At 37.0% G+C, this 8,599-nt stretch overlaps 1 pseudogene; it reads right to left on the minus strand.

Moving 5' to 3' along the window:
- Positions 1-6,814, minus strand: part of LOC118895326 — a 49,676-nt pseudogene extending 42,862 nt beyond the window's left edge.
- Positions 6,815-8,599: the final 1,785 nt, after the last annotated feature.

Raw genomic sequence — 8,599 nt, forward strand, 5'->3', positions numbered from 1 at the left:
CCTGGGACATCACTGAAATTAACCACCTCAATTCAAGTCCTCTCCTTTTGTTTCTTTTGGGGAAACATGATCTAATAAAAGGGACTCTTCCTCTCCAAAGTCAGCAATTTAATTTAAAACATGCTATGTATACCTGTTTCAATTCTGAAGGAGATTTTGGTTTTGCTTTCAGTGATATTTTGTTGTAAATAAATGCAGCATAGCTAGAAATAAAATAAACATGTGTAACATTCCACAAGGCTGTTTTCTGAGAGCACAGAAAATATTTCTTGTCTTCATATTCTGTTCTTTCCTGTTGCTGATTTTTCATTCAGTTCTTTATTGTGCAATCGATCTCTTACACACAAAATCGAAGGTAGAGTCTTGCCATACTTTCCTCATTACTCATTTTTTACCTTTGGTCAAGACTGTTAAAAGCAACAATGGATTAAACACAGATATTGAAAGAAAAAAATAAAATTACTAGGTGATATATAAGAAAAACCCCATTAGAAACAGCAAGGAATTATCTCTGCATACAAAAATGGGAGAATTTGGTTGGGGGAGGGCTTACTTCTTAGGAGTGGACATGTTTGGGATGAAATGTGAAAGAAGAGACCATATATCCAAACACCACTATGGGGTGATAGAAAGTTCCCCATATTGTAAAATATTTGTATTTGGCTGAGGTGCAAAGTACTGTGTCCTCCTCCTCCCTTCACAAACAACCTTTTCTTTTTGATCCTTAGAGACAGTGTATGAGAAGGATATGGTATTCCTGATTGCATCACTATAAGGGAATTTTTAAAAATATGTATAAGAATAAAAAAATAAGAAGGAAACAAATGAGGCTGAACAGAGAATGAAAACATAATAGGACAGCATGTCATAGGCAGGAGGTAACTATGAAGATGGATGTTACCCAGCACCCAACTCTAAAAGTCCCAAGTGAAGTTATAGAAAGGAAATAAGATAATGTTTGTGCTATGGAATAATATTCAAATCGATTGTATCATGATTGTTTTTGACAGTGATACCCCGGCTGAAATCTGTGTTAATATGTACAACTTTGCCCAAGATTATGTATATTCTAGGTTGTCCCATCTGCATTTCAGGTTAAACCCATACTCTGTACTCTGATTCAGACTTGGATCCTCATCTGAACTGCCAAAGAAATAAGGCATGATTCAAGGGAATGCCATGTTTCTGTCCTGTGCTGGGTCTGCCTTTGGGATTTTACCACAAAGTGGCATTGTATATAATAACATTGAATTTTAATGTAATGGGGAAAAGAAGCAGTTTTAACATGTCTTAAAGATAACTGGCTAATTATTGGGGAAAAAAATCAAGTTAGATATTTAATGTACACCAAGTATAAAATTATTTTTCAGATTTAAAATAGAAAAATATGTAAAATGTACATTTCTGGAAAAAGAAGAATATATTTCTGTAATTTTAAGATGGTAAAAATTGTGCAGATTAGTGCTGTACAATGAAACTCTCTGCAATTATGAAAAGGTACTATATGAATATCCTTTGTGAAATCTCTCATCATCCTCACACCCAATATACCAACCTACCTTCATCTATATATATATATCCTCTGCTTTCAGCTCTTTTACTACAGATTTGTGTCCCTGACCCTGTCAACAACATCTGTTTTGCCTGAGCTCTTGATCAAATCTATTTTTGCCTTCTCAATTTATGCCCTCCGATTATTCTCTCTCATGCATTCTTGATTTCTCCCCCTCCATGCCATAATTTCCATCAGCATACAAATATGTACTAGAATCTCCAATTAAGATAAAAATATCTTCTGGCCTTATGTTTCCCTTCAGCTATGACCCTATTTTTTTCCACTCTACTTCCTAGCTGAAATTATTTAAATAGTTGTCCATATTCGGCATCCTCATTTCCCCACCCCATATTCGATTTATGCTTTATTCCAGAAGTCTTCCACTGACAGCACTCCATTTAAACTGTCAAGACTGTGGACCCCAGCTTCATCCTTTAAATACTTCCTTCTCTTGGCTTCCTGACTCCTTATTTTTCTCTTTCTCTTTCTCTGTCAGCCTCCCTTAATATCTGTTTTTGGTACTTAGTCATCTGCTCAGCTTCTGAATATTATTATTTGATCTTGGCTCAGTCTTGAACATTCTACTTATCTATACATTTCCTTAGTGATTCTATCCAATTGCCTAATATTAAATGCTATCTATATGCTGTTTCCTCAGACTGTATCTCCAATCTCAGCTTTTCCAGAAAAATATAAACTCATAAATTCAACTACTTACTTGATATTGCAATTTTCACCCCTTTCAGTAGCTTAAAGGTAACTTGGCCATAGCAGAAATATTGATAATTCTCTAAATCTGCTCATACCATGTCTTCCATATTCGTAAATGGCACCACTTTCCATCACTCAAGCCAAACATCTTGGAGCTATGTTTGAATAATTTAATTCCCTTACATCACCATCTCTTTTTTAACTCTAGCATTAGTGGCTCTTCTTAAAGCTACCAATAGAATAGATCCACTTTCAGAGAGATTCCTACTTCTCTCTGCCTTTCATATGATCTTGGTCTGAGTCACCATCTGTTCTCACCCAAACTCTTTCAATTGTTTTCAATGCTATGGGACTGAATTCTGTTTGGTCCCCTCACCCCACTCCCACCCTTATCCTGTCCCAGTCATATTTTGAAGCCCTAACCCTTAATGTAATGATATTTAGTGATGAGGTCTTTGGGAGATAATTTGGTTTAGATGATATCATGAGGTGGAGCCCTCATAATGGGATTAGTGCCCTTATAAGAAGAGACACCAGAGAGGTTTCTCTCTCTCTCCTCTCTCAGCCAGATGAAGAAACAGCCAGAAGAGGGCTGTCTGCAAGCCAGAGAGAGCTCTCACCAGAACCGGACTATGCTGGCAACTGATCTTGCATTTCCCAGCCCCTAGAACTTTGAGAAATAAATCTCTGTTGTTTAAGCCACCCAGTCTACAGCATTTTGTTATGGCAGCCCAAGCTAATATACTTTTTAATTGGATTTTCTTTTTTCCACTTTTGATTTCCTATTACCTTTTCTTTGCTTAGCGGCCAGGGTGATAACTTAAATGCCTATATTATACTTTGTATAAAACATTTCCAACGGCTTTCTTACTCTTAGAATAAAATTCAAACTCATTATCCTGATCTTGTTCATATTTACCTTTCTGATCTCATGTTGCACTATATTATTCTCCCACTTTTCCACTATGTTTCAGACACACTGGCCTTCTTATCACATATTTAACATGGATACTGTCTCAGTGATTTCAGACCAAAAATATTCCTCCTCTGATCTTTGCTTCATTGGCTCCTTCCTAGGAGCCCAGCAATTTAAGTTAGTCACTAACTCACTGTAAATTCTAAGACCTTATTTTAGTTCTTTTCTTTTTGTACACAATATATATTCTTATTTATTTAGCTTGTATGCTGTCCACCACTGCCTAAAATAAGGTAAACTTGATTCTTCCTTGTTCAACAATCTATTTCAGTGCTTACTATAGAAAGAAATAAATATTCAGTAAAACAATAAAGTTTTGTGTGGAAATTAAATATGATGTTAATACCCACTGTTGCAATAGCGCCTGATAATCTTTTTTTGAGACTGTAAAACTGGCATTATCTGACAAGATTTAAAATAGAAATGCCCTTGAACTACTAATTCTACTTCTTTCAATCTGTCTACTTGCTTAAATCTATCCTTCAGTTATGGTCTCATAATGAATAAATAAATAAATAAATAAATATACATATATATATATATATATATATATTTTTTTTTTTTTGGTCAAGCCAGCCCTGCTTTTATTCCAAGAGATTTTCTCCATGGCCGACAGGAGCTCAGGTTTAAGGATACAGGAATTCTGCTCGGCCCCTACGGATTTGATGTCCTCTAGAAAGGCCACCCCCACATGAAAGTCAGGAGGGCTGAGGGCATCAGCCCTCACTCTTTCAAGGCCAGGTTCCCGTCCTCCGATAACCTGTGTGCTCCGGAAGCCAGCAGCTCCAATGCAGCCAGTCGCTCTGCAAGGCCTCCAGGATGAATTCACGCAGTACCGTGAGCTCTCTGATGTACTGTGAGCTCTCTGATATGCCGCGAGCTTAGAAGGTCCATTGGAGGAGGAAGCGGTCTGGGGAGCTGACTCATAGCAGCGTGTAGGTGTATTTCGCATCTCTCTAGCTCCTTCTTCTGCACTGCCTTGGTGCACACCACGCTCAGCCCCTCCTTAGCCTCAAACCTGAGCCTCTGCTCTGGTTTGACCTTCTCTGCTGTGAGGCTGAAGAAGACCCGGCAGGTGGAACTGGGAGGCCAGGGGCGAATATCCGGTGCTGTGGGTCAGGTGCCCCACCCCGGCTCTGGGCGCAGCAGCTGGTCCTGGTGCCTCTCCACTCTCCGGGGCTGGAACAGGGCCGCCTTGCTCAGCACACAGAACTCTTCAGGGCGCTCTTGATTGGAAGCTGGAAGCATCGCCTTCTGGAAGCCGCCGGCCTCAAAAACTTGTGGGTCCCTTCCAGGCTGTAAATGCGCTCCTGAAACACTTTGTTCTATAGCTTGATCTCCCGGTACTTCTCCTCCGGATGCAGAAGGATATTGTCCAGGTATTGGCGATGGTGTCCATACTCAGCTTCACCCTGTTGCACAATTACTGGGTCGGTGAAAAAGTGGAGAGAGAATGATCCATTTGATGTGGGCATCCCTCTGGTCCTTCCTCACGGTGACCCCTGTGAGTGGGCGGGTGAAGTACACTCCAAGCGCAGCCATGGGTAGAGGATTCTTTGGGTTCAAGCACCTTGTTGGTGCCTGGGGCCTCCAGCCTCCCATTCAGAGTTCCTTCAGCTCTAAGTTCCTTTCTCACCTGGCTCTGAATGGAATCCTGTGTTGGGGGTCCCGGGGCCCTGAGTTACTTATGCTCAAATCGACTACGGCAGCTGCTGCAGCCATCTGTAACTTATCGGTGGGTCCCCGGGTGGAGACTATAAAAGAAATGTGTACTAATGATATATCATTTATAGCATCATCAGTAATTGTGAAAAACTGGAAACAAACGAAAAATTCAGCAAAAATATAGTGATTAACCGTGCACTACATGTGTCGCATTGCATAGAAGACATCAAACAAATGACACTGCTGATCATAAGGCATACCATTATATTTATAACATCAAGGGGAAAAGAAGCCTTAGCCAATTACAATTATAAAATAAAATCAATTATAGATCATACGTAAACTTCAGAGATATAAAACACAAAAAATCTATATCTTAGAAACAACTAAATATAGTTTACCAGAGGATACTTTAAAATACTGAATTGTTTCATATATATTGCAGTTGTTCTAAAATAGTTGGGTGTGTGCATGCATGTGTGTGTGTGTGCACATATATGTATAACAAGTTGTGCGCTGCTAAAATTTTGAGAACTGGCTTTTCCCCTGCAATGACCACCCCCCCAAACCCCTATTTATAGTGTTTGTCAATTCATAGTGTATATATTTCCACTATGCCTTATTTCAAGCTACCAACATGATGTGACTTATGGGGATTTGGGAAAAGATGCACACAGTTGGCTTTTGTAAGCCAGTATGAGACAGCTCCAGCATACTGCTGCAAATAGTTATGGATACAGTCCAGGGCCTTTTTAATTTTCTATTAATATATCTATGTATCTATCTACATGCATATATCTGTGTGTATTTATATATGTATGTCTAAATATGCATATGTATTTTTTAGAAAAAGGTCTGCATATATGTTATGGAAGTTGGTATAAATTTGGAGTTGTTTTCTTGACAGATCTCTGTTTAACAGGCACAGCACGCTAGGATGTCCCCTTTTCATCCATAAAATATATTGACCGTGGTTGCACAAGGCAGCCTGAAAATTAGTGATTAGTAGGTTTCTCTCAATTATGGTCATGAACTTCTCCTCCCACCAAAAGAGTCATGTGCTTAACAACATTCTATTGTTCCCAAATCTGTTTAAACTGGTGGCACATTTTCTTATAATTGGTTCATTTATTTAACAATCAGACATGCTTATAAAATGTGAATGAAAAATAAACACCATTGTTGTTTCTCTGAAAATAAAATTAAGTAATTTTATGTAACCTAATGATGTCAAATTAAAAAAAAAATCATTGCTGTCATTTTGGGAGGAGACACAAAATAAATAAAATTTGGGGAGATATATATATATATATATATATATGTGTGTATACATATATATGCATATATAAAAGTCTAACAAGATTCTGCATTCAAATTATTTTTAAAGGGTTCTTAAGTACTCACTTCCCTTACATCAGAATTGGAAGTCAAAGAAGATGTGCTTTATTCAAGAAAGTAATGATGTTAAGAACATAGTAATAATCTCAAAGAAAAGACCTTGATTTTATGTGGTGGCTTTGTAAAGTGTCAACAGAGTGCCAGGCTGTACTTGGTTCCCCAGAGTTCCCTTTCCAGTATGTTTCTGGTTAAGGTAGCCCACAAGAGACATTTGTGCACTAGGTTTAGAGGATTGAAGTAAAGCAGCAGCCATATTGTTTTTTTGTGCTCAGAAGTTTGGGTCAGTGTCATCAGGTACTTTTATAGCTGACTCACATTGTCAGTCATTTGACGACTTACCTTGTCAGCATGGGGTTGCTGCTGACCCTACAGCTGCCCCAGATGTTCTTTGATCCTCCTTCAGATTCTGACTCTTGGGTCAAGTGTGGGGTTGGCTCCAAGATGAAGGATGCCAGCTTCTCCTGAAGGACACCCACATCGTCAAAGTTAAACTTAGTGAGAACTGACATGGCCTCCAATCCTCAGGTGAGTTCCTGTATATGCTTGTAGGGTTCCTATTGTTCACACTTATCTTCTGTTTCCAACAGCCTGCCCTGAAGAAGTCAAGCCCCAGAATTAGACCTGAAGACAACTGGTATACTGTATTTCCAAATATGATATAACAAACTCAATTTATTTACCTATGATTCCCATTTTAACTGTTTTTTGTTCTATTTAACTGAAAACCACTGATCATTATGGCACCAGATAACACAGCTTCTATATATACTCTAATACTCAATGAGGGTCATGTCAAGTTGGAAAAAAAAAGCTTCACTATTACAAAGCTGAAGATTGTACAAATTTTATTAAGAAAAAAACTTTTATAACACCAATTTGGCAGCATATATCTTATCTTCAGTCTTAAAAAAATTGTATCCTAAAATCTAACACATTTCCACTATTTAACCTAAAAGGATAGTACTGCACCTAAAAATGTGTGATTTAGGACGTTCATTACTTTACCCTCAATTAAAAAATAAAAGAAACATCTATATTTCTGTTAAAATAAGAAAATAGTTAAGTAAATTAGGATAAGCCTGTATGATAACATATTTATAAATTATTAAAAGAAGTGTCTAAACTGTAGGAAAATATCAGTGATATAATTTAATTAAATCATTAATTTAATATTTTAAATGTCAGTACTATGATCATTTAAAGAAGGATATCAAACTGCATTTACAGATATAATAACAATTTGTATATATATGTGCACTTCTGGGTTTAAGTTTGTGAATGAATAAAAGGCTAAAAGAAAATATTTCATCATATCAAGATAATTTTATCTGTGAATGAGGAGGTAATAGGTGATACTGTTGTATGTAAATTCTTCTTTTTGCAATTTTTTAAATTTTCCAATTCTATATCTCTATTGCTTTTATAATAAAATATGTCAAACAATTTTTCAAAATATACTAGAATAAGAAAAGATACAGAATAGAGATAATTTTTGTTTTTTATAACAAACCACTATCATGTGTGACACAAAATTATTTTATTATTATTTCTTCAGGCCCAGGGAGTATTATGAAATGTGGATATTTTAGCATCCCAACAGCCTCATTATTTTTTATTCATACTTAGAATTATTGTCCTAGGAGTATACTTCTTCTCTGTAAATTCACAGGAAAGATAAAATACCCTCAATTTATTAATCTACATATTTTTTTAAACTCTGGGATTGGTCATCCCTCCATAGAATTTTGGCACATCTCTCTAATCTCTAATCATCCCCGCCTTAATGCAAAAAAAATCTATGCCTCGTGTAACACTGCATCAGTGAAGTGTGCTTCCTCTCTTCATAATCATGCACTGTGATGGCTAGACCATGTACCTCAAACTCGAAACACTTGAACTTCCAAATTGCATTTTTCAGTCATATTCTCTTTTTTTTTATGCTCTGAATCCAAATAGGTCAGATGTTAGGTCATACCATTTTCTCGTAGTCTACTGAGACCCTTTGGTTTTATGCATTTTCTTTTCTACAGTAAGTCCCATGATTCACCACTTCAATATTTGTTTAGCAATATTTTGCCCCCTCTTCTTCTTGAGTTTTCTACTCAGACTATAGGTCAAGTAAATCATCTTTTCTCTCTGAAACTGTACCTAAATCATTCATCCTGATGCCTCTATCCTACTCATCCTGCAATGCAAATATATTCACCCTAATTTCTGTCTTGCCATTAGCACTTCCTGACAATTCTTTCTCTTGTCTGTAGTTTGATCATTCCCAAATTCCCTTCAAATTTCTT

Source organism: Balaenoptera musculus, chromosome 5 (assembly GCF_009873245.2).
Source record: "Balaenoptera musculus isolate JJ_BM4_2016_0621 chromosome 5, mBalMus1.pri.v3, whole genome shotgun sequence".
Classification (NCBI taxonomy): Eukaryota; Metazoa; Chordata; class Mammalia; order Artiodactyla; family Balaenopteridae; genus Balaenoptera; species Balaenoptera musculus.